We start from the raw sequence: 27,875 nt of genomic DNA, 5'->3' as shown, positions 1-27,875 counted from the left end.
GAGAAACATATGGAGGTCCTGCGGAAAATCTGAGGGGAAAAGAATAAAGAACAAAAATGAGAGGAGAGTGAGAGCAGCCAGCAAGATTAGAGTGCTCAGAACATATCAGAAGCCAGTAAAAAATTCCAAGCCCCGCCCCCCACAAAAAAGGTTTAAGAACAGGGATGCCTGCCTTTCAAATTAAAATGTTTATCATTCCTGCTCCTTAAACTTCCCTTGCCTCCCCCAAATTACCAGTAAAATCTCTTAGCTCAGAAAATCTTTGTGTGAGTGATATTCTGTGGAAACCAGAAGAAGAAGCTGAGCTATTGGGGTCCAAAAAGAAAAGACTAGGTGTATTCCAGGCAAGATACTGGGATTTGAACTTGAAGGAGGATCTTAGAGCCAGGGGTTACCAAGGGAATTGAAGCCCCTGAAAATTCATAGACATCCTGCAGGTATTTAAACTTTCCATAGGTGCTGAAATGAACAAAGGTGGTCCAGTATAAGCCAGTTTTTGAGGCTAGCTGCTGATACGTGTACTACAATGAAACATCAGCTTGTCAAATTAATGACAAACGTCAATTTGTCACTGTCCCACTTAAAATATGAGGCCTACAACTAAGCACACATTCCAAATGATTTATTTCTAGCACAGAGAAGTTGGGATGTCTTTCATTTCCTGAATCTTATTATCGTCTGTAAAGCAGTTGAGGTTTGTCTCATGTATTTCTACCCACATGGGCTTATCTCATAGCTACAGATTTTTTATTCACATGAACAACTGTCTCCTCTCCCTAAAGCTTCCCTAAAATACAGTCCCCAAAACTGTATTTTATAATTGTTATAAATAATCTGAACTTAAGACGTTATATATTTCCCTATTAAATTTTGTCTTTTGGGTTTTTGTGGCTAGCATTGCAACCTGTTGTAGCATTTTAGAGTTCTGATTCTGTTATCCCTTGTGTCAGCTGTGGATTGGATCTATCTGCCCTCAGTCACAAGGTGCCATAAGGAGCTGTGGAAAAAGAAAAGGAATGTAAATCTCAAGCCCTGGACTGATGCCCCACATCCCTACTAACTGGGCATGTGGCAAGCACCAGGCCAGTGATTTGCCCTCTCAGAACCTAAGTTTCCAGAGTTTGTAAAGGAGAAAAACCGATCTCTGGCAAACTTGCCTCAGGTTATTATGAAAACCAAGTGATGTTCATGCACGTGCGTGTGTGAGTGTGTGTGTGTGTGTATCACATACCTATGAAGTCGGCTTTTAAACTAAAATAATTGTTATGTAAACACACACAGCATTAGTGTGATTAGCACCTGTGTATTCTGTGAGGCCAGGATAACACCAATAACACCACAATGAATGTGGATCCCAATGGGGTAACTGTTAAGATTTTCATCCAGGCTGGGCCTGGTGGCTCATGTCTGTAATCCTAGCATTTTGGGAAACCAAGGTAGGCAGATTGCTTGAGCTCAAGTGTTTAAGACCACGCTGGCCAACACGACGAAACCCTGTCTCTACTAAAATGCAAAAAGAAAATTAGCCGGGTTTGGTGGCAGGTCCCTGTAGTCTGAGCTACTCAGGAGGCTAAGCACAAGAATTGCTTATTGTGCCACTACATTCCAGCCTGGGTAACAAAGCAAGACTCTGTCTCTATAAAAAAAAAAAAAAAAAAGTTCCTTCCAGCCCTCCATCTTAGCTCTTGATACACACAATTAATTATCCAGCATGTGCTTCTTGAACACCAACTACACATCAGACCCAAGATGTTCCACATAAAATTAATGAGACAAAAGGATCATATCTAAAGTCATCAATAAGAAATTTGAAAAGATTAAAGGGGAGAGTTCAGCTACCAATGAGGTAATCTTTACTATTAAATATTATTACTCTGACTTCAAGATGGAAGAGCCTGTTTCTTGCTATTTTTTCAGATGAAAAGGAAAAAGAGGGCCGGGCGCGGTGGCTCAAGCCTGTAATCCCAGCACTTTGGGAGGCCGAGGCGGGTGGATCATGAGATCAAGAGATCGAGACCATCCTGGTCAACATGGTGAAACCCCATCTCTACTAAAAATACAAAAACCAGCTGGGCACGGTGGCGCGTGCCTGTAATCCCAGCTACTCAGGAGGCTGAGGCAGGAGAATTGCCTGAACCCAGGAGGCGGAGGTTGCGGTGAGCCGAGATCGCGCCATTGCACTCCAGCCTGGGTAACAAGAGAGAAACTCCGTCTCAAAAAAAAAGAAAAAAAGAAAAGGAAAAAGAGATCGTTTCCTTCTAACTCAGAAAAAAAAAAACAGGGAAGACTTCAGTACTCTCAGCAGATCATATTACTTCTAAATTATCTTCACACTTCTTTGTTTTCCAGTGTATACAAAGAAAAGAAGCAGTCATCTGAGATGATTTTGAAGACAACGTTTTTCCCAATGACTAGTTAAATCTAAAGAGATTCCCCAAGTCTGAATCTCAGAAGAAGCTAATAAAACACTGATATGAAAGAAATATGAGGGAGTCTGGTTGAAATGGCCTGGGGTGGGGCCTGGGCGTTATCAGGAAAATCTACTGCAAGTCCTAGGTGAGAACCGCCATGGAAGAGACAAAGTCAGGAAAGTTCAAGTTCATAGCTCTGTGGAGGAGCAGCCTATGAGACAATAAATGATAATAAGAATATACAAGTCTTATTTTTAAAACGATCTTACCTGCTTCCTCTGAAAGTTTGCTTTAAAATTATTACCTTAAATAATGTTATTCTTGAAACTATTTAAATACAAATTTGAGGAGCATGATAAATAATATAAAAGTTACAGGCTGGACACAGTGACTCATACTTGGAATCATAATACTTTTGGAGACCAAGGCAGGAGGATTGCTTGAGCCCAGGAGGTTGCTGTAGTGAGGTTATAGTGAGCCATGACTGTTCCACTGCTCTCCAGCCTGGTTGTCAGAGCAAGACCCTGTCTCTAAAATATATACGTGTGTGTGTGTGTGTGTGTGTATAATAAAAGAAAGTTGCTATGAAAGCTTGAGGAAAATATAATTATCTCAGAAAAAAACACCATCTGATGATTTAAGCCACCATCTGACAATTTAAGTCACTTACTCTTTATATATTTACATTTCCATATGGTCTGCTTTTTGAGTGATGAATTTTCTTTTTTTACAAAGATATCACTGAAATATGATAAAATTGCCAATTGATTTTGATGTCACACTTCTCAAAAAATAATTTAGTATTGCCACCTCTAAACAAAAAGCAAAAGGGCAGTGAATGGAAAACAGATGTTCATCTCGGTGCGTGTTCAAAACAATTTTTTAAAGTCAGATGTCTCTGTATATGTGGTTGTACAGCCTCAAAACACAGTCTTAACAGTTTATATATTTAAATGCTCACTTGTTTGATATGATGTCAAGTGAACAAGATAGTGTTAAAATCAACCTCAATTATTTTATTTTTTTTTCCATCCTTTATTTCTATGGATTTTTCAAGCATCTAGTACTGGAAGATCTTGACCCTTTTAACCCAGTACAGGCCCTCCCTCCTATTAATACTTCACCCAATTATCTTTTTTAAAGTATCCTTTTTAGAGGGAAGTTGGAGCCTACAGTATATTTTAATATTCTGGTGAGAGATGAGAAACCAAAGATATGTATCAAAGGGTTATTCAATTTTAGAAAAGGTAACCAGCCATTAGACATTTGTGGGCAGTCATTCAAGGAACAAAAAGAAATGAGAATTAGAATTGAAGAAACAAATCTTTAACCCTCAGAAAACCAAGAGATTTTTAAATATCTTATTTTTTATAGTAACATTTAGCAAAAGGCAATGAAATTCTATTCCCAAGATGAAGAAGTTGGTGATGATTCTGATAAAAATTCATTTATGTATAATTATATTGTTTACATTTTCATACACATCATCTCATTTATTCCTGCCAACATCCTTGAGTAATCATTTTACAAATAGGGAAAATAAATCTGAGTAATTTCTCCAACAGCCATAGTGAATACAAGACATTAGGGATTCATGCCAGGTTCATCTCTTTCCATGCTTAGTGCCGTTTCCCCTGTATCAGCAAATACTTAGGATAAATGTAGGCCTGGGATTGTGGAGGGATTGGAACTAGAGCACATTTAATAAAAAGGAGAGAAGAGGTCCTCACGGCTAATCCGAAGTTAAAAGGAATGTCTTTACTTTGTCTGAGTTAGTGTAAAACCACAATTTTTTTTTTATCAAAACAGAAAACGAAAACAAAGAGAAATGGTAAGTCCCTCAGTCATACTATCCAAGGCAGAGAATTACCATATCCAAGTCATGGAGCTCCCCAAGCCTACAAATATTTGAGATATTCTAGTTCTCTGTTCCTCTGGGATAAAATAGAATAAAACCCTGCAAGACTCATGGGGAAAGCCAATTGTGGAACCAAACCAAAAGTGGTATTTTTGGCAAAACGACAAAACACAGTAAGCCTCTATAACTAATCTGGACTTCAAGCTAGAGATATTTATGAGCTTCTAAAGAACCACTGGGAGAGTCTCCGTGTGCCCAATGCCCACCTGAGCTTCTGCAAATACATTCCTCACTCACTATGGGGTACCCTCTTCAGGAACTTTGCTAATCAAGCCAGGCACTCAAAATCAAATTTTTGCTATGCAAGCAAATTAGTCTCACTTATAGGAGGTCAGCATTTAGCTTTGTCTCTTTAGGGGCACATGTCATGAATTCTTCGATGACTAACTTAGTTTTGTTTTTCAGTTTGATACTCTGCCCCAAATCCATGTTCTTTCATGGAACTGTAATGTTTTACCTACTTTGGAAAAACATTTTCTAACTCTCTCATTTCTAGTGCTAATTTGCATACTTTGAATTCATGGAGAATTTACAAACACTGCTATGTAGCTTCTACAAAGTTTTCAGTTGCTTCAAGAATTTTCACATTTTACAAATCCAATGACAAAGCTTAGAGTTACCCATGCATTATAATGTATGCCTTTGTTACATTATAATTTTTCTACCCCTGAAAGACTCATTACAAATCATAGAAAGCCAAAATCATGATATTCTTGCCTAAATTGGATAGTCTGTTTCTCTCAATTTCTTTTAAGTTGATGGATTAAAAAATAAATATATTTTTGTGTGAATTTTTGAATATGAATTGTTTTCAAATGTTTTCATTTTCTCTTTTGTGAATTATTTGCTCGGGTCTTTTGCCTATTATTTAAGCAACTTGAAGAAACTCTTCGGGAAAATTAGGAAGCTGCCAGCCACTTTTTATCACTTGCTTAGGAACTGGTAATGTGACAGTTTATCAGGATTTTATACATAAGGATTCCAGAAGTATACTTCATAACCACAAACTTGGGAGTCACAATTCTTTTATTGTGTAAGTGGTAGAATTCCTGAGTGCTTGGTACATTAGTTATTAACGGAAATAAAACAATTTCAAAATATAGTAACCATGATGGACTAATTCGTTACCTACTCTTTATAAAGGAGATATCATTGTGGACAAAAGCAAACCTGGGGGTACATTTATTAAGACTATCAAAGGCCCTAGACAATAGTTTAGAATAAAAACGATTTGTTTCATTTTTTTAACATTTTATAACTTGTTTTGTTTTTTTTAATTAAAACAAATAGGCAATGTGAATCATGTATTTAGAGCAACTTGTCCATGGATAGTGACCTGGTTTGGAGGTAGAAAATCAAGACAAATCTATACCAAATGAAGTAGAATTAAACATTCGTGTTGCCCTATGATCAGTGCTGGAAACATCTGACTCTGACGTTGTAGTGATGATTTGGAAAAGAAAATACACAGTGACATTTCCAATTTTCACATGACACTAAGTTTTTCCAAGTCATGAAATACCAAGTCAAATTGGGAAGGGAGATAGAGGAAGCTCCCATGAGTCTTTGGTTTTGAGATATTACCCTGCAAGGGTAAATCATTCAGGGTAAATCTCTAACGTCTCTGGCCCATTTTAAAGATATGAACACTGAGTCTCAGAGATGTTAGGGTAAGTCACTCAAGCTTGCTTAGCCAGTAAGTGAGGAGTTTGTATTTGACTCCAATCTAAATAAGAGCCTATCCTTTACTGCCCCCAATGTGAGAGAGGAAGGAACCACACCTATGAAGGGACCCAGAGCCACCGTGGGCTGAGGGGAGGGCAGGAAGCTGGAAAGTTGGTTTCATTTGGTTTTTTGAGTTGGTGGAAAACAAGCAGGTAGATTTAAATGTGGAGAAGGGCGAGGTGATTTTTTTAAGGAAGTCCAGTGCTGCAGGAAAATGAATCCCCAGAACACATGAGCTTCCTCTTACCACTTACCGGCAACACCCGCCCACCAGCAACATCAACCCAGTTCATTAGCTAAGTTTTCCTGTTTGGAAACACAATGGCCAACATTATCCTACCCAGTACAAAGTCATAACCACTTCTACAGGAAGAAAGCTTTGGAAATCTGAACTGAAATTTCAAAAAATTATGTATTTCTATGTATTTAATATGTGTTAAGCAATGTGCTAATCCCTCACATGCTGGGTAGAATTAGTAAAGCCACACAAAAACCCTATAAGGTAAAACTCTAGTGTCATCGGCCCATTTTAAAGATGTGCAAACTGAGTCTTAGAGATGTTAGGTTAAGGCATCCATCCAAGCTTACTCGGCCATTAAGCGAGGAGTTTGGATTTGAAACCAATCTAATTAAAAACCTATTCTTTACTGCCCCCATGTGTGAGAGGAAGAACCATAGCCATGAAGGGACCCAAAAGACAGTGAGGATGCAAAAGGTAGAGATGGGTCAAGTTAAAGCAAACGAGTATAAGCCCAAGATAAGCTAACTTATTTATGAGTCATTAATGCAAGTGCTAAAGTAAGTGGATTTGCAATCAGTGGATTCAGGAAAATTAAGTCACTGGAGAGAATATTCCTGTGCTTGGGTTGGCACTAAAGAAAGATAACTATGTCTGCCTACACAAGAACCCGTGGCATTGCTGTCAGAAAAAGAAGGCTTTGGTCAATGAGACTATACGTTTGTGTATAACAATTCTTTTCTTTTCCCTGTTGCCAGGCTGGAGTGCAATGGCGCCATCTCACTCACTGCAACCTCCGCCTCCCTAGTTCAAGTCATTCTCCTGCCTCAGCCTCCAGAATAGCTGGGATTACAGGCATGTGCCTTCACGCCCAGCTAATTTTTGTATTTTTGGTAGAGACAAGGTTTCACCATATTGGTCAGGCTGATCTTGAACTCCCAACCTCATGATCCGCCCCCTGCAGCCTCCCAAAATGCTGGAATTACAGGTGTGAACCACCGCACCTGGCTGTGTATAATGATTTTTAATCTGTACTTTGAAAATGTATCATTAGATATGTTTACCCCCCTCTTTTTTTTAATTTTTTATTTTTTATTGCGTTTTAGGTTTGGTTGGCCTGGCTTTGGTGTTTTGGACTGTTTTTCCTTATATCTAACTTAGATTCTGATAAGCTCGGAGCTGCTTCCCCACGTGGGTGCCTTAGAATATGCATTCCCCTTGCTGGGATGTCCTTTCTCCTCACCTTCCTACTACCATTCTACAGAGACGGTTTCTGGGTAAAGTAGAGCATCATGTTACTTTTATTTGCTAGATCAGGGAATTCTACATTCTGGGAAGAATCTTCTGTTGAATATACTTTTGATATTCATGACAACAGGAATTTTAAAAACTGTTCATTTGCCACATCCTTCCCTGAGTCCACGGTCCATGGCAGCAGAGGCCATGTCTGTCCAACCCACTGTGCCCAGCTCAATGCCTGGCATGCAGTGCACCATCAGCAAGTCCTGGTTTAATGCAGGAGATGCTTTGATAGCAGATGAAGTGCGGTAGCTCTGTTTTACGGGGGTGGGAAACGTCTGCTCACTACCGTTTATGAAATATTTGATGCCTGAAACCCCTTTATTATTAGGTCGTTCCTTGTCCTAGGCTTTATTTTTGTGAGTTTTTTCTCTCATTAAGAACATATTTCCAGAAACTCCTGATCGGCAAGGAAAGCTAGCTCATGTTTTACTTTCTCCAATACCATTATTTAGTTTCTCTCTTACTCTTCAGGTCACCAACAGTTAGTGGGAAAATCTACCAATGCTGTGGCAAAGACACTCTCCCATCTTTGATGTGGAGAAATTTGCAGAACCGTAAACCACAAGGCTTGAACACCTCCATGTCAGCCAATCCGTGGTCACCACAGATATTCAGCCTCATAGCAATGTGTGTTGCCTGTATTTTTAGAATTTTTTTTAAAAAGCAATCATTATTATTTAACAACTTGTAACACTGACCTGATAAACATTAAACTATTTGAGGCTAAGTAAGCTCCTAATGTTTAAAAAAGTTTTTGTTATGGAGCAATTCGAGTCTTTAATCCTCCATATATAAATTAACTTTTTTATATTTTGCTTTTATATATCTTTCCTTTAATAATATTTATTTCAGAAGCTATCAGAATTTAATCCAAGAGGTCTCCAAAAATAATCAGCTTTCAGCTCATCTCAACAACTTCACTGATTAAAAGAAAAACCTATCATGTGTATACTATTTATGCAGTTTGATTTCAACCAGCTGAGATGCAAATTGCAAGCACTGGGACAAAATACCTTAAAATGGGAACAATGTTTGCCTTCATATGGCATAATTTTGAGTGACTTTTCCTTTCAATTTTTGTATTTTTATTTGTATACAATGAGATTTATATGCAAGGAAAAAAAAAACAAACAAAATATCTAGTTTATTTTACTGGGGTCCAGTCTTCTAATGAAGTGTGAAAGAAAGGAAGAACTTGTAGATCTACTGTGATTAAAGATTTATACTATTATTAAGGATATTCCCTGGGATATTGTCCCTAATGAATTGAACTTGTGAATAAGTCCTAGGAGCCAGCAATGAGATCTAAACAGGTACCTGTTAATGCTGGATAGGAATGGAGTGTAGAGAATAGAGCCACAGAAACCAAAGAAGACTAAAACTGTTCCTGAGGGTTGAGGCCTGAGATAAATCTGTACCAGCTTCCAGCCTTTCCCTAACTGAAAAGGAGGGAGACGGCTGAATCTGCCTGGTGGAGAGGGGGATAATTTATTGCAGGTGCAACCACTTTATTCAGACCTGCACACTGCAGCGAGGCGGGGAGCCCTCTGGGGACCCACTTGCTGAGAAACCTTGCTGCTCCCTGGGTTTTCTCCAGAGCAGCCTGGAGACTATGTTCTACTTTTTCTATTAGATGGCTGAATATGAGTCTTAGAAAGAAAGATCTGATATTAGCAGATCAGTCATCTCTTTTTCTGCTTTCTATCATTCAATGACACCAGCAGGTGAGGCAGAGCGCCGCAAATGTAAGTAGACCAGCTGTTCCGTTTCAGATCCGACTTGCCAACCATCACAGATTTAGAAACAGAATGCAGTTCATTCCAAAGCAGCTGATTTAATCCCTCATTATCCATCTGTGTATTCAGCATCATGGCCGGTCTTGACACCTTATTAATAAATTATTCAAAAGCTTACCTCTGGATAGCATGGTCAGTAAGACCTAGGGATCCAGTCAAAAAGAGGGATCGATTCCAGGCTCAGAGGCAAATTAACTGTGTCACTAAGACACCCTATGTAACCTTCTTAAATCTTCATTTCCTCACTTGTAAAATGTGTATAGAACAACCCTGAAGGTCCGGGATCATGGATGAGAGAGAAAATGTTTAAGATCTCTTAGCACAGTTTCTAACACATAGTGTTCGTAAATGGAGTTCACAATACCTTTAAAAGTAGGGACCAGAAGTTGAAGAAGAAATGAGGAAAAAGGTAAAGTGTTTTCCCTCTTCCATTCACATATATTTTTCATTTTTAAAAAATGGGCTTTCGGGGTGAAACTCCTGTACCAACAGAAGCAGAGCACAGCAGGATGCTTTCAATGTGTGCAAATGAACCTCTTGGTAGCCTGACTTTTAAAAGCCCAAACTATCCATCCCACACACATGCCTGAGACTCTTATCCTGTGTTATTTTTTAAGTCATTTAAGTCATGCTTGAGAGGAACATCGTTGTTACTATCAGTTTTAACATCTTAATTCAAACTGGCCTAACAAAAAAGACTGAGAAAAAGGGAAGTACAGAAATGTGTGCTAGAGAGAAAGACAGGAGGAAAAATGTCATGCCTTGGGGCTGCCCGATGCCTCCTTGCCTCTTAGGTGCAGGGTGCTCCATACTCTCCTGTAGTGGCTAAGGCATGAAGCCTAGAAGAAGCAGCTCCTTCTGCCTGTGGTTCATAGCCATGCTTTATCTCCTATTCAGCTCTCTGCACAGGTTAAGAAGGCCCCAAGCAGAGCAAGTGTTCCTGCAATCAGCCTCCCTTGGGAAATGTCAATATTCAATGGACTGTCAACTCACATCTCCACTTGTTTTTGTTTTGTTTTGTTTTTTTAAGATGGAGTCTCATTCTGTCGCCAGGCTGGAGTGCAGTCATGCTATCTTAGCTCACTACAAACTCCACCTCCCGGGTTCAAGCGATTCTCCTGCCTCAGCCTCCCAAGTAGCTGGGATTACAGGTGTGCGCCATCATGCCCAGCTAATTTTTGAATTTTTAGTAGAGACGGGGTTTCACCGTGTTGACCAGACTGGTCTCGAACTTCTGAGCTCAGGTAATCCACCCATCTCGGCCTCCCAAAGTGCTGGGATTACAGGCGTGAGGTACCATGCTGGGCCTCCACTTGTTGTTCGTTCAATTTATGTTTCCCCTATAGCGTTCCATGCACCTGAGGATATTCCAACAAATCTTCAAGCATTTCCAAGCAACGAATTCCTATTGTGCTATTTCTTTTATTTCCCTCTGCAAGCACTAACTTTGAATCTATAGCCATTAAATCATATTCATTAGTTCATTCCAGGCATAATCAATATGTTGCACTAGGACAACTCAAGAAGTCAACAAATCAGAATCAATTCCTCTTGTCCCCTCCCCCTTTAAATGTATTCCACTGGACTGCAGTAATCTTTCTATGTCTCAGTATGGAAACGCCATAGACACCACCTACTCTTAGGTAAGGTGCCCTACACACATGTTAAATCTCAAGCACAGTCTCCTTCAGTAATAAGAAGGCCTAATCCCGTGTAATTCTCAAACCTCTGAGTTTGTTGTGGTATGAGAATGTCTCCTCTACCCCAGTGAGGACCGTTTCAGGCTTAAGCCAGCTGTGAGCAGGGGATTTCCTCTTTCTCCTCAGTCTCCCCCCACTCACCCCTGCCTGTGCACTTCCTGCTGGTGGGGAAGGGGAAAGGGAGGGAAGGTGGGGAGCCAGGACTGTCCTTACTTGGCTGGGTGGCTTTGCTCTCTCTGGTCCTGGTCAGAGCTAAAACCAGCTCTTTTTCTTCTTGAGTGCATTTTAGGCTCTACAGAGCCTGGGCAGAGGCCCTCGTTTCCTCATTCCCAATGGCCACGTGGGACTCCTTCCTCAGCTCCTGCAAATCAGTGCCTCATCTCCAGCCTCTTTCTGATGAGATCACCTGTCATCCCTCCAGACTGCTGTGTTGAACCAACAGCGGCTCCATCCTTCATGTCTTATGTTTACTCATCCCCCAGCTCTGGCCCCCCAAATGCAAGCGAAAATCAGTGCTGGTGGATCAACACCTCCCTGGCTCCTCCACACACAAGTACTGGGATCTCCTTTCCTGTGAAATTTTCCAGGACAAGATAGACCCCCGTCCACAGTACACTTTACTTTTCTCAGGCAGGAGTAAGGCGCCAGCCCTCTGGGTATCCTGAGTGCAAGGAAGGCATTGCAAAGCTGTAGAGGTGGCCCTTCCTCCATCACTTTGTGGTTTGGAAATAACACTCCCCCCGGCCCCCACCAGCTCTTTCACGAACAGGCCTAGCAGCGGCTCTCTCCAAGTGAGTCTTTTCACCAGCCCTTCCTCCCTCTCCAAACTCTGACCACTTTTTATATCCTTGATGTGCTGAAGGGCCCGAGAGTCTTGGAACTGGTTTCTAATTCATTTCTTTGAAAATCCATATATATGGATCCATCTCAGAAACACATGGATACCTGTTATCCACCACCACACTTGTGCTTCCATGGAAGCAGAGACCAGAGGAGCCCCGTCCTGACATCCTGTTACGTAAGTGAAAATGGAATTTCTTTGGAATGCCATTTATTGACATAGTGCCAGGAGTTCATCATAATCAACGTTACAAAGGAAATACCAAAGGAAGCAATAATGATCTGCCATTCATTGTAAAACATGACCTAGGTGTGTCTTTTTTCTGTGTTTATAAAATGACAAAGTTCAAAATATAATGTAACTTTCCACACAGCAATTGAAATCACAGACTGAGAGGTTATTACAGGACTAGGTTCGAATGAATGGATTGTCCATATGATTTGACTTATCCTAATATAGTTTCTTTTAGTTCCAACATGATGCAAGAAATTCCCCCTTTAACTCACCCTGAATTACAAATGACTTAACAACAGAAGCAAAAATATTTGCTCTGGAAAAACATGGTAACGTGTAAAAGGAACTCTGGATTTTTAGCTGTAACAATATTTTCACACTGTTTGCCCCTGATGTATCTGCCTTAAGGCTCTTCAGTCACTTCATATTGACTGTTCAGCCTCTGAAAACTCTGATTAGTTTAACAAGTTAGCCAGCCAATGCCATAGCAAGACTGTACAGAAATGGAGAAATTCAGGTCAGTTTTGCTGAGAAGAATCATTAAAGGTACAGACCATGGGATATTGGCTCAACCCTTCTGATAAATGATGCAAAAACTATTTGCTCATGAACTGAGTAAACTATGGCCCAACCTTGACACTGAATTTTAATCACTAGGAATGGAATTGTATCAAAATTCAAACATAGCTGAAAAATTTTAAGATAACACGTTTAAATATGCACATTTCAAATGAAAGAACATTATTATAGCGATAATATCAGAGCTATTTGTAGAGAACTTTTGAGTCTTATAAAGAAAGCAGTATACAGACTGGGTGCGGTGGCTCACACCTATAATCTCAGCAGTTTGAGAGGCCGAGGTGGGTGCATTGCTTGAGCCGAGAAGGTCAAGACAAGCCTGGGCAACATGACAAAACCCCATCTCTACAAAAAATACAAAAATTAGCTGGGTATGTTGCTATGTCTAGCTACGACAAGCGTACACTACCCACGGAGGTCAAGATTGCAGTGAGCCATGATCACACCGCTATTGCACTCTAGTCTGGGCGACAGAATGAAACCCTGTCTCAAAAAGAAAGAAAGAAATAGAGAGAGAGAGTGCACATGCAAACATATAATATATAAGCCAGTGAATTTTACATAGTGCTTTTAAAAATAATATTTGAGTTTATAAGAAATTTAAATAGCATATTTTACAAATTTCAATGTACATTACATAGAAATAATTCAAGGTACCCTCAATCTATGGCGTCAGGTGGATCGTGAAGGGATGTAATGCAGCAAGTTCATGACAGACATGAACTGAAATGGGTTGTAAAATATTCTCTCTGAAGCCCCATAGCGAGATTGGTAGCTGGTTGTGAAATAAAATAGTTCAGGTACCCTAAGAGAAGTACATGACCTCCAAAAAAAAAAAAAACTCTCTCATTCTGCAAGGCCAGTTACTTGCTTTTCACAATGACACCCATCACCTCACTGAATCCTTGAAGAATGAAGTTCTTCTTGTCCAGAAACACTGCAGCTGGGAAGCACTAGAACCATGCAGTGTTGACAGTGTAATCTGAAACCACTCAGCAGTTCCCAGTATCAGGTTCACACATAATTTGAACCAGACAGATTTCTTTTGAAACTTTCTCTAAAAAGTTTCACTTAAATTGGAAGACGAAGAGTATGAGTATCAAGAAAGAAATTATTCTTAGCAATCTAACGGAATTAAATGATCCTAAAATGATTTAAGTGATTCATAGCACCTTTCCAAGTAGTCTTGATACAGAAACGGGTACTATGGGACCTGTTTCTGTATCAAGCTGTCAGGGGTTCAGAGAAGAAGCTCATTAACCCATTCAGACGTGTACTCAACCGACATTTGAGTTCCTAGTAAGTGCCAGGTACTGTAATAAGCACTAAACCTATTAGTTTTGTGGAAGACAGATCCAACCCTGTCTTTAGGAAGCTTTAACCCCTGCATCCATCTTCACAGAAAGATGACCAGTTAAATGCCTACTCTGGATATGGGCAAATATTTTATTCTTTTTTTTTTTTTTTTTTTTTTTTTTTTTTGAGACGGAGTTTCGCTCTTATTACCTAGACTGGAGTGCAATGGCGCGATCTCGGCTCACCGCAACCTCCGCCTCCTGGGTTCAGGCAATTCTCCTGCCTCAGCCTCCCAAGTAGCTGGGATTACAGGCATGTGCCACCACGCCCAGCTAATTTTTTTGTGTTTTTAGTAGAGACGGGGTTTCACCATGTTGACCAGGATGGTCTCCTTCTCTTGACCTCGTGATCCACCCGCCTCGGCCTCCCAAAGTGCTGGGATTACAGGCGTGAGCCACCGCGCCTGGCCCCCATTCTATTTTTTAAGTGCACACAGACATGCAAATACTCTGGCATAACTAAGCTGTTGGTTATGATTTATTTGCTTTGAAAAGCAGAGTTACCAGCAATAACAAAGGAAGCAGTGTCCGTGGAGGAGGAGGAAAATACATCTGCAGTCAAGAGGGAGGCATTTCAGTGCCTGTTATTATGCCCTGGAGCCAGGAAGACGACAGAGAGACATGAGCAGCCCTATATCAAGCCAGTCCTGTCAGGTCCTGTGGTCTGAGACCTCCCTGGATGCAGTCAAAGATAAGCCAGTGAAGCCAAATCACCACCAAGACCCCTTCCTTTCCCGAAGCTGCCATAGACAGATACACTACCTAATAAGATGAAGAGCAATTTTCTTCTTCTTTTTTTTAATCTTTCTGAAAAAGAGCCTCACCCTGTTGCCCAGGCTGGAATGCAGTGCCACAATCAAAGCTCACTGCAGCCTCCACATTCTAGGCTTAAATGATCCTCTTGCCTTAGCCTCCCAAGTAGCTAGGACTACAGGCATGCACAATCATGCCTGGCTAATTTTTTAATTGTTTTTAGAAATAGGGGTCTTGCTATATTGACTGGGCTAGTCTTGAACTCCTGGCCTCAAGTGATCCACCTGCCTTGGCCCCCCCAAAGCTCTGAGATTACAGGTCTGCACATCTGCACCCTGTCCCAGATGACCGACTTTCAAAAATCTTTCTCAAGTTAGAAAAAAAGATATTCAAAACATATTCATAAGTTTTTTCTTATTTTTCTTAACTTTCATTCATGCATATAACTCCCAGATTATTCAAATTTCTCTTATTATTTTTCTAACCTTTTAAAGGGCATTTCCAAAGCTTATCTTTACTTGAAATAGCATGGTTTCCATCCAGTGATTTTCAGGGGTAGTAGTACATCTGAAATGAGGTCAGTTTTGAGACTTCAACATATAAAAACTAAATTATTTCAGGAGGAATATCATGGAAAAATAAGAGCTACCATGACTTTTTCCCTCCATTCATCAACAGACATTTCCACATAATAATAGTATTTAAATTACATGTATTTGCTCAGCACTTTACATTGCACTTTTACAGACATTGCCTAAATATTAATTCTCATAACAACTGGATTATTATCTACAGGTAATGAACCTAAAACTCAGAGAAGTGGAAAGATTGGCTCAAAGGTCACAAGGATAAAAAGATAAAAAGGAATGCAGACCCAGTACTTCTAATTCTAAGTATCTTTTCACTCTATCAAATTACCTTCCAGTATGTGCCATGAGTTATAGGAAGAATATCCTTTCTACAGTCACCAAATATCTGCTCTGTGTCTTTTCTATTTGTGGTACTGTACTGGGTGATTTACATATATTATTTCTAAACCTACCAGTATTTAAAGTAACAAACAAAGGCACAGAGGAGGTAAGTACTGCCTGAGATTCATTCATTCATCCATCATTAAAGAAGTTCAAGAGTAAGTCTGTGTTCTAGGCACCAGAGATGTTGCTATGAACAAGACAGATTAGGTTTCTGCCTTCAAGTTTATATGCTGGCAAGAGGAAAAAGATAGCAAACACATAAACAAATAAATACCTAATGTAATTTTAAATGGTGTTAAGTGCTTGAGAAAGATAAAAATGCAGGCTGGAAAGTAACCAGGACTACAGGATTACTTTAGATGGTGTGGTCAGGGGAGATCTCCCTGAGAAATTAACAGAGGAAAGTGTTCCTGGAGGAGAAAACCAGTAAGAGAAAGGTGCTGAAATGGGAACGAGGCAGGCGTGTTTGAAGAGGGGGAAGGAGGCCAGTGTAGCTGAGCATGGAGGGTCCAGGCGGTGACCCTGAAAAGAATGGAGCCATGTGGGGACTCTAGGCCATTGAAAGGAGATGGTTTCTCATTCTAATTGCAATGGGAAGCCATTAGGTGATTCTAAGAGAGAAGAGTTATCCAAGTTTTGTTCACAGAAGATGCCTGAAGCTCCATCCTTTGTGTCAAGAATGACTATATAGTAGAGTATGTGAAAGGCAAGAGAAGAGGGAATCCAAAAGGAAAATAGGAGTGGAGATGGTGAAAAGAAGTTGAATTTGCATTTTAGAGAGAGAGCTGGAAGAACTTCCTGACAGATTGTTTGTGGGGAGTGGCAGACAGAAGAATAAATAATGATTTGGGGCTTGAGCAAGTGAGTGGTTAGTGGATCTGTTAGCTGAAATGGGAACAACTGGTGGATGGGCAAGTTTGACAGGCAAGTGACTGAGAAGAGAGTTGGTGTCAAGCTTCTGTTTCAGACATGTTAAGTTGGAGATACTTATTAGGTATCTGACTAGCAATCTCAGAGCAGTTGTACATAAGAATCTGGAGCTCAGGGGAAAGGGATCAGAAGTGGCTTATATAAGGCAGTTAAAGCATGTCTTTTCTGCTGGAAAATGAGACTCAGGCAGAGCCTTGAGGTACTCTATCATTTAAAGACACATAGACCATAACCAGAAACATCCTGCTATCAGTCATATATCTTTCGATTACATCACTCCATCTCCATGATTAAAGTCAAATCTCACTTAAACTGGGCACATCAAGAAACCCACACAAACATTAGCTATAAAACTATTTGCCAATTTTCCTCTTCAGTTTTATTTTGTTAGTAATTTTAATTTGTCTTTTAAATCAATGTAGATTTTGAAGTGTGACATTTTAGCAAGGTCAAACTATTCACTCTTAGTTAAAGTCATATAAGAACGTGGTTGTGTTCCCTATTTATATTTATAATGCATTATAAAAACTTTTGCTTGATGTCATGTGTTACAAGCTAAGATTTTCCAAGATCAGGTAGCTCTCCATTATAAAAATCTCTTCCCCAAGGCACTGATTGTCAGTCTGTGTTCTACTGATGACCAAGAATTGTGAAGCAACTCTGGTTTTGTGGAAGAAAAACATTTTTAATAAAAAACAATGTATTCATATTAATGTATGAGGTACAAGTGTAATTGTGTTACATGCATAGATTGTGTAGTGTTGAAGTCAGAGCTTTTAGGATATCCATGACTCAGGTAAAATACCTTGCAACCATTAAGTGGTCTGTCTTCATCTATCCTTCTCTCACCCTTCACCTTCCTAGTCTCCACTGTCTGTCAATGTAGAAGAGAATCTGTCTGGGCTTCACTAGGATGAGAAGATGAGGGTTTTATTCTGAGCCTAGCTGTCCTTTACTATGACATTATCATAGTTCACAGTATTCAAATGTGACTTACAAGCAATTCCCTCAACAGTTGCTGAGATACCTGAATTAACATTTCTAGGTCTCTTGTTCAAATGTTAATAAAGCTAGTATTTCTTAGAGGTGAGGTGAGGTTAGATAAGGTCATGTAGACTCCAACATAACCAGTGTCTCAAGCGAGGTGACCTATTCCCCTTCAACCGACCATGACTTTTAGCATATAATCTCTTCACAATTTTTCCTATAAATATATAACTGTGTTATAAGTAACATTTGGATGTCACAAAAGAAATAGCACTTGAAGATAAATCCTCTCAGCAAGGCAGTTTACTTCTAGAAGGGTGCCACTCATGAATGGAGCAATGGTGACCACACATTTGGACCAGGGAGGAAAAGAAGTACTTATTCCTGATGGGATCGCCCCTACTGCTCTGTCATTCCCCTGTTGGCTAGGGTTAGATCCCACAAGCTAGACTAATCCTGATTGACTATTTTAAAGAAAGCAGGGGTCTAAGCTGGAGTGGAAGGGTGAGTGGTTTGGCAGAAAGGATGGTTACAGGCAGGTCAAAGCAGGTAGTCAGGGGTGATCTAGGTCAAAGCAGGTGACCAGAAAAGGTAACTGGAGCAGGTGACTGAAGCAGGTAACCAGGATGAGTCAGAACTAGTGGAGAAGGTTGTTTACTGAAACTACAAGGAAGTTAAACTTTGAAATGGAGGACAAACAACTGAGCATACTGACATATTGATTCTTTGAAGAGAAATTTTGAGCCCATTGTATCCATTACATTCATTTATTCGTCTACTTAGCAAGAATCTGTTCAGTCTCTGTGGCATAACACTGTTAGGCACAGATAGAAATACAAATATAATACATCGCTCTTCAAGGTCTTACTAGAAAAGATGAAATAATCTAAAATTATGAATAGACTAAACAAGATATTTTCTATATATGGTCAAGGAGGGGTTATACAATGCCTATTAAAATTCTTGACTGAGACTAATGACAGAAATCCATGGAGGAATTGAAAGTTTGGGAGCTGAACCTATGGAAATAAAATAGCCTATATAATTATATGTACTATTATATATGCACAAAATTAATTTCTCTGGGATCCCAAAGCCATTAATGTAATTATTCATTTTAAGTTATATATTTATGTTTTTTAGGGAAAATTACTGTAGATTAAGTCATAGGTCTCTACATTGATCAAAAGCAGATCCACCCTCATATTTGCTCCCATAAGGGGACCACATATTTTCTTAAATTCGATATTATATTACCCTTAAGAAAACTTGGCTAGGAGCAGTGGCTCATGCCTATAATCCCAATACTGGGAGGCCGAGGCAAGCAGATCACTTGAGCCCAGGAGACCAGACTAGGCAACGTGGTGAAACTCTGTCTCTACAAAAAAAATAATAATAATAACTAGGCGTGGTGGCACATGCTAACGTCATCTGGAGGGAGGCGAGGAAAAGCCAGGAGGTCCTCCAGCAGGAAAACACACGTGCAGGTTTACACTCCAAGAAGAAGCTCAATTCTGCTTCATGGTATTTCTAGTATATTAGTGATAATATACTTGATGTTGTCACCATCACCCTACTTCATGAAAAAAAAGAAGAACTCATAAAAGAGAATCTGTCTGAATTGAAAGGTAAAGCTGTCATAATCAAAAAGCTGATTCCTTGTGATATGTTTTAATGCTCCATTAAATTTTAAAGCCTTGAGAAAATTTTGTCTTCTAACTCTTGCCAGATAATGCTAGTGACTGTTGCAGAATTCGCATGTTTTGTGTTATGTAATGATGTGGAATTTTTTCTTCCTTAAAATACTCCTAGAACTTCTGACCTGTCTTGTGACCAAATTCTGGATACTATTGGTTATAATAGTACAAAATAGGGCAGAGATAACGTAAGAGAAAGAATGCAGTCTCTTAGCATTTAGCCAATTTCTTTGGCCATCATTCCACAGAAAACTTTCTCTGGGAGTACTAGGGTATCAGTTATTAGAAAGTAATCTATTTTTAGAAACACCAAACTCAGCTTACATTCTTTTCCAGATATAGACCCTGTTTTAAAGCATAAAATTCTTTCATTTTCACAGGGAGATATTTATCTATACTTTTTAATAGTACAGATAATAGTATACTTTTAAATAGTATAGATATTTATCTATACTATTTAATAATCAATTCTGTTTATTTATTTATTTATTTATTTATTTTTAATTTTGAGACAGAGTCTCACTGTGTCACCCAGGCTGAAATGCAGTGGCTCAATCACAGCTCACTACAACCTCGACCGCACAGGTTCAATAGATCCTCCCACCTCAGCCTCCTAAGTAGCTGGAGCTACAGGCATGCGCCACCAAGCCCACCTAATTTTTATATTTTTGTCAAAATAGGGTCTCCCTATCTGCCTAGGCTGGTCTTAAACTGCTAGTTCCATGAGATCCTCCTACCCCAGCCTCTCAAAATGCTGGAATTACAGGGATAAACCACCATGCTCAGCTATCTCCACATATTTATATAATGGAAGTTATACTGATTCTTGAGTCCATGAAGACATAAACATGTTCTGTTTAATAAACATATTGTTGTTAGCATGTTTCTTTCCACAGTGGCATGAGGATTACCAATTTTATTATTTTCCTATACTCTTAGTGTTAACTCGCTATTAAAATAGTGCTAAACAGAAGAAATCTGCACATTAATATAAACATTGGGCTTATTTATTTGTGTGTTTTTCATGAACACACAATGAAGGGTTTCTGGATAGTGTGGATTGGCCAGGCCCAACAGAGATCAGCAAATGCAGTGAAGCCAGGGATATACCAGATTGTTCTTTCAAAACTTCCCCAGGAAACATGTTGTCTTAATTGAGGAGGCAACACAGAAAAACAACTGGAACCACATTCTGCAGCACTTTTTCTAGCTATGAGCATTTATTCCCTTACTTGACCAGTGAGTTATCTCTCTGTAGCTTCATTTTGTAAGTAGCCAAATTTTAGTAGCATCATGTGGTTCTCACATGTTTGTGTTCAAAAATTCTTTTTATAAAAACAAAAATAGACAAATAAGATTTAATTTAACTAAAAAGCTCCTGCACAGCAAAAGAAGCAGTCATCAGAGTAAACAGACAACCTACAAAATGGGAGAAAATATTAGCAGTCTAGCATCTGACAAAGGACTAATATCTCGAATCTACAAGAAACTCAAACAACACAACAAGAAATAAACAACTCCACCAAAAGTGTACAAAGGAATAAACAGATATTTTTCAACAGAAAACATAAGTGGCCAACAAACATATGAAACAATGCTCGACATCACTAATTATACAGAGAAATATAAATTAAAACCACAAAGCAAATGGAAAGCAAAGTCATGGAATCAACCTGTGTCCCATGTCCATCAATGGTTGATTGAATTAAAAAATGTGGTGTACACACACACACACACACACACACGCTATGGAATACTACTCAGCCATTAAAAAAATGAAACTAGAGGCTATTATCCTAAGTGAAATAACTCAGAAACAGAAAGTCAAACACTACATGTTCTCACTTGTAAGTGGGAGCTAAATAATCTGTACCCATGGACATAGCAGAATAATAGACTTTGGAGACTCCAAAAGGTGGGAGGGTGGAAGGGGGGATGAAAAATTACCTGTTGGGTACAATGTACACTATTCAGGTGATAGGTACACTAAAAGCCCAGACTTCACCACTACATAATATGTTCATACAATAAAACTGCATTTATATCCCCTAAATCTATAAAATTTTTAAATAATTTTTTAAAAATCAGAAACTTTCCTGTTGGATTGTCTATTGAGGTTCTTTTCAATTATCTAAAAATATTTTTCATTTTAATTTCTAAAATACTCTAGATAAAAGTTGAAATTTCTTATTATTCTAGGGCAGAGTTTAAAGCAACATGGGCCGTTGGGTTTTGTGAGAAGTTTTATGAATATATTAGTTTATTAGTTTTTATTTCTATTAGTAACCAGTAAATATATAGCAAAAAATCATTGAGCTTTTTGGACCTAATGGTAAAGAGAAAATTAGAAGCATATAGATGATTTCCAACATAATTGATAATTTTTAGAAATTCTATATCAGAACACTGAAAAGCATCCCACTTGTTAAGTAACTTATTCAATTTTTCTCATGGTATTGGGTATATTAAAAGTTGGTCATTAAAGGCATATTAAATATTCTGGTTTTCATATGTCTCTGTTCACTACATGAAGTTAAACTCAGGATCTGAAGTCTTTCCTTCACACAATCCCACAAAAATGCATACGATCAGTATAAATTGTAAAAAAAAAAGTAGGGTATTTCTCTAAATACAAATAGAAAAACGTGTCTTTAAATTTTTTAAAACTCTGCCTAAATTGACATGTGCTTTACATTAGTCCTGTATTATTCAAACTTTCATACATATGTGTGCATTAGGGTTGCTCACAGTTTGGTGATAGGGTTTCTGTATGTATAAGGTACCTGCAAATCCAAACTACTTCATTTGAAATTTGAGAAATTTTTCCTAAAATAACTTTCACTAATATATGTGTGTTTGTGTATGTATATATGTATATTTTATATATATTTATATATGCATATCATATGTAATACATATAGTCTGCATATGTATTATATATCTATAAAATAGCATCATGGAATGCTTTAAGTATATTTTAATTGGTTATCAGAGTTGGGGTGTGTGAGTTCTTCTATATTTTAAGGATGGTGTCCTTTTTAGGAAAGTATTTAAGTGTGATCTTTTAGACAGATGTGCATTCCTGAAAAAGGAAAGACTAATTAAAAAAAAAAAAAAAGGAATTGTCTCCTGGTTTACTTTTTGCAATAGCTGTTAAAATTCAGAGAGTGACAACAGAAATATCTATAACAATTCTACGCTTGTTCATTAAAGAAAAATCTCTCTTTTACCTGCCTTGGTGAGCATCTTATCAGCAAGCACATTAACTCAAACAATAACTACTCTTATCTACAGAGGCCAGGTTCAGGCTTATTAGTGAAGTGAACTGGCAGCCACTCCTCTCTACATAGCAACTGGAGCAAATATTGTTCCAGCCCGCCGAGTGACCAATGAGAACCGAGATAGTGCCGTGGAATCTTTTCAATACACGTAGTGTTAGTGCGAACAACCTCTCTTTGACTCTCATTCTTCCTCTCATTTAATCTCTGCCATTTCAAGAGAATGATCTCATCTACAGACTGTAAATACTTGGGGACTTTTATGAAGGGAAAATATTACAAAAGGCTGAAGCTTGCTTCAAGAACAACTTAGGTAGGCACTCTGGTCTAATTACTGGCAACTTGCATGTGTTGTGCTATTTCAAAAGGGCTGTAGTGTTCTTGCATTCATTATGGAAATTTCTAAATGTCAGTGTATGAATCAGTAATAATGATGACTTTTTTATTATTCTAAAAAGATCGAAGATAACTAAAATTAAGCAGGCTGCATGCTTTCTAATCATGTAATGAATGAATCGGGATTCTTGTCTGAGATGTAGGCCAAATGCGCTCTGGAACTGATTAGTGCAGCATATGGTGAATCAAAATCAGACTTGACCCCCACAGGTTTGTAACTGAAACTTGTGTAAATTGACCACACCCTTCATTAACTCTTCTGCTGCCTAGAAAATCATTTAAAAAATGTGAAGTGGGATTGATGGCTTTAGAAAAATGCCATCAGGGGCTGATGTCTCTTTGCAATGCTGCAGGAAACGTCACAGGATTTAAATTCCTGCAGTGCAGTCTTGACCATGTTTCCTGTGTCTACCCTTCTGCTTGTGCTTTTTGCCTTGTTTTATGATGCTGGCAAGTATGGAAGCCTTTATCTACCGTGTAAACATATATCGTTATAATTCAACAGGAAACAGGGCTTCACATTACAGCCTCTGTATGCAATAACCTTGGTTATTTACTGAGTGCAAAGTAAACAACTTGCTTTACTGTCAAAAGTTTTACTGCGATATGTTGCAGGGCTTACTACTAGAACAAACATTCGATAATCGTCTGTCTATTTAACAGGAGGGTTTTATTTCAAACCAAGTTGATTCTTTGTAAATGCTGAAAGGTTTGGTTTTTGTTTTTAGCCCAGAAAATTCCCACAAATACAAACTCATTCTGGCCACCTAAGAATTTTGTCATAGAAGCAGCATGCTTTCTTTCCCTTATGGGTTTTAAACTTGGCCGCATGGTATTTTTAAGTTGGCAAAGTAATACCTTTTAGACCGGCCTTCAGGATTTTGTTTAATTGAGTACAGCAGGTTAACAAAAGTGCCAATGTTCCTTAAAAACAAAAATCAAAATGCTCTGTGGACTTAAAGCGAATGCTAAATATTAGATTCAATTGCCAATTGCATTTTCCATGTTTATCTTCTGAGATAGGAATAAAATTAAAATGTGTTACCATAGCAACATCTGTAACATTTTATGAGACAAAAGATCCTTTTTTCCACACAAAGATCCAAGCCAGAAGCATTATCCATTAAGGAAAGCAATAAGGGTAGAGGGACATATTTTTTATAGTCATATTATGGAAATACTAAAGATCTGATGTCCTGAGGTCAAATTGGGAAACACAGCTGTTCACATTCATTTTTATCCTGAATTGACACTCTTGGTTAATTCCTGAGTATCAATCAGTTCTTATCCTCCAACATCCCTAAAACTGGAAAAGTTCTCTCCTGTCCATATTTCTTCTTAAATCACATTTTAGGGCATAACAAAGATGTGAATGTAAATTTATGCTTTGTGAAGCATTTATTTAGGCTCTATGCCTGACTTGGTTTTGTAATCTTGATTTTTATTCTCTGGAGCTTATTTCTTTGGCTCTCTTCTTTGAAAATAATGGCAGGGTTCTCATATGAAGAAAAAACATACAGAGCTTAAAAACTTTCAGCCCGTTAATTTTCATTGCATTTCATCCTAACCACCCTTGCCTTCTTCTTTTTTTTCTTTTTTTCTACAGAGCAATCTACTCATTTATTTTGCAGAACATGCAGGTTTGTTACATAAGTATACATGTGCCATGAGGTTTGCTGCATCCATCACCCTGTCATCTATATTAGGTTCTTCTCCTAATACTATCCCCACCACCACCCCCCAACAGGCCCCGGTATGTGATGTTCCCCTCCCTGTGTCCACGTGTTCTCATTGTTCAACTCCCACTTATGAGTGAGAACATGCAGTGTTTGGTTTTCTGTTCTTGTGTCAGTTTGCTGAGAATGATGGTTTGCAGCTTCATACATGTTCCTGCAAAGGCCATGAACTCATCCTTTTTTATGGCTGTATAGTATTCCATGGTGTGTATATGCCACATTTTCTTTATCTACTCTATCATGGATGGGCATTTGGGTTGGTTCCAAGTCTTTGCTATTATGAACAGTGCCACAATAAACCTAAGTGTGTACTTATCTTTATAATAGAATGATTTATAATCCTTTGGGTATATACCCAGTAGGGATTGCTGGGTCGAATGGTGTTTCTAGTTCTAGATCCTTGAGGAATCACCACACTGTCTTCCACAATGGTTGAACTAATTTATACTCCCACCAACAGTGTAAAAGTGTTACTATTTCTCCACATCCTCTACAGCATTTGTTGTTTCCTGAATTTTTGATGATCATCATTCTAACTGGCGTGAGATGGTATCTCATTGTGGTTTTGATTTGTATTTCTCTAATGACCAGTGATGATGAGCTTTTTTGTGTAAGTTTGTTGGCTACATAAATGTCTCCTTTTGAGAAGTGTCTGTTCATATCCTTCACCCACTTTTTGATGGGGTTGTTTGTTTTTTTCTCTTAAATTTGTTTAAATTCTTTGTAGATTCTGGGTATTAGCCCTTTGTCAGATGGATAGATTGCAAAAATTTTCTCCCATTCTAAAAGCTGCCTATTCACTCTGATGTTAGTTTCTTTTGCTGTGCAGAAGCTCTTTAGTTTAATTAGATCCCATGTGTCTATTTTGGTTTTTGTCATCATTGCTTTTGGTGTTTTAGTCAGGAAGTCCTTGCCCATGCCCATGCCTATGTCCTGAATGGTATTGCCTAGGTTTTCCTTTAGGGTTTTTATGGTTGTAGGTCTTATGTTCAAGTCTTCAATCCATCTTGAGTTAATTTTTGTATAAGTGTAAGGAAGGGATCCAGTTTCAGCTTTCTGCATATGGCTAGCCAGTTTTCCCTACACCATTTATTAAATAGGGAATCCTTTCCCCATTGCTTGTTTTTGTCAGGTTTTTCAAATATCACATGCTTGTAGATGTGTGACATTATTTCTGAGGCCTCTGTTCTGGTCTATTAATCTATATCTCTGTTTTGGTACCAGTACCATGCTGTTTTGATTACTATAGCCTTGTAGTATAGCTTGAAGTCAGGTAGCATGAGGCCTACAGCTTTGTTCTTTTTGCTTATGATTGTTTTGGCTATGCTGGCTCTTTTTTTGTTCCATATGAAATTTAAAATAGGGTTTTCCAATTCTGTGAAGAAAGTCAATGGTAGCTTGATGGGGTTAGCATTGAATATATGAATTACTTTGGGCAGTATGGCCATTTTCACAATATTGATTCTTCCTAACCATGAGCATAGAATGTTTTTCTATTTGTTTGTGTCCTCTGTTATTTCCTTGAGCAGTGGTTTGTAGTTCTCCTTGAAGAGGTCCTTCACATCCCTTGCTAGTTGTATTCCTAGGTATTTTATTCTCTTTGTAGCTATTGTGAATGGAAGTTCACTCATGATTTGTCTATTATTGGTGTATAGGAATACTTGTGATTTTGCACATTGATTTTGTATCCTGAGACTTTGCTGAAGTTGCTTATCAGCTTAAGAGATTTTGGGCTAAGACAATGGGGTCTTCTAAATATACAATCATGTCATCTGCAAATAGAAACAATTTGACTTCCTCTTTTCCTACTTGAATACCCTTTATTTCTTTCTCTTGCCTGATTGCCCTGGCCAGAATTTCCAATATTGTGTTAAATAGGAGTGGTGAGAGACGGCATCCTCATCTTGTGCCAGTTCTCAAAGGGAATGCTTCCAACTTTTGCCCATTCAGCATGATATAGGCTGTGGGTTTGTCATAAATAGCTCTTATTATTTTAAGATATAGTCTATCAATACCTAGTTTATTGAGAATTTTTAGCATGAAGGGCTGTTGAATTTTTTTGAAGGCCTTCTCTGTGTCTAATGAGATAATCGTGTGGTTTTTGTCTTTGGTTCTGTTTATGTGATGGATTAACGTTTATTGATTTGCATATGTTGAACCAGGCTTGCATTCCAGGGATGAAGCCAACTTTAATGTAGTGGGAAAGCCTTTTGGTGTGCTGTTGGATTTGGTAGTATTTTATTTGGCCAGTATTTTATTGAGGATTTTTGCATCAATGTTCATCATGGATATGGGCCTGAAAATTTCTTTTTTGTTGTGTCTCTGCCAGGTTTTGGTACCAGGATGATGCTGGCCTTATAAAATAAGTGAGTTAGGGAGGATTTCCTCTTTTTCTATTGTTTGGAATAGTTTCAGAAGGAATCGTACCAGCTGATCTTTGTACCTCTGGTAGAATTCAGCTGTGAAACTGCCTGGTCCTAGACGTTTTTGGTTGGTATGCTATTAATTGTTGCCTCAATTTCACAACTTGTTATTGTTCTATTTGGATATTGACTTCTTCCTAGTTTAGTCTTGGGAGGGTGTAAGAGTCCAGGAATTTATCCATTTCTTCTAACTTTTCTGGTTTACTTGCATAGAGGTATTTCTAGTAATCTCTGATGGTAGTTTGTATTTCTGTGGGATCAGTGGTGATATCCCCTTTATCATTTTTTATTATATCTATTTGATTCTTCTCTCTTTTTAATTAGTCTGGCTAGTGGTCTATCTATTTTGTTGATCTTTTCAAAAAAATATCTCCTGGATTCATTTATTTTTTTGAAGGGTTTTTTATGTCTATCTCCTTCAGTTCTGCTCTGATCTTAGTTATTTCTCATCTTCTGCTAGCTTTTGAATTTGTTTGCTCTTTCTTCTCTAGTTCTTTTAATTGTGATGTTAGGGTGTTCATTTTACATCTTTCTTACTTTCTCTATTGGGCATTTAGTGCTATAAATTTCCCTCTAGACACTGCTTTAAATGTATCCAAGAG

At 38.4% G+C, this 27,875-nt stretch overlaps 1 protein-coding gene across 24 annotated transcripts in view; it reads left to right on the top strand.

Annotated features, from left to right (window-relative positions):
* The window catches only part of PALLD (palladin, cytoskeletal associated protein), a 469,895-nt gene that overhangs the window by 73,747 nt on the left and 368,273 nt on the right, over nt 1-27,875 (top strand). For 2 of the 24 annotated variants that reach the window (XM_078366304.1, XM_054252805.2), the window contains exon 1: nt 22,878-23,031. The exons of the other annotated variants lie outside the window; for them this stretch is intronic. The gene's annotated coding sequence lies outside the window, so the exon portion shown is untranslated. Of the gene's footprint in view, nt 1-22,877; nt 23,032-27,875 lie in introns of those variants that run through there. 24 annotated transcript variants of the gene reach the window in all.

Source organism: Callithrix jacchus, chromosome 3, assembly GCF_049354715.1.
Source record: "Callithrix jacchus isolate 240 chromosome 3, calJac240_pri, whole genome shotgun sequence".
Classification (NCBI taxonomy): Eukaryota; Metazoa; Chordata; class Mammalia; order Primates; family Cebidae; genus Callithrix; species Callithrix jacchus.
This window is presented reverse-complemented; position numbering and strand designations above follow the sequence as displayed.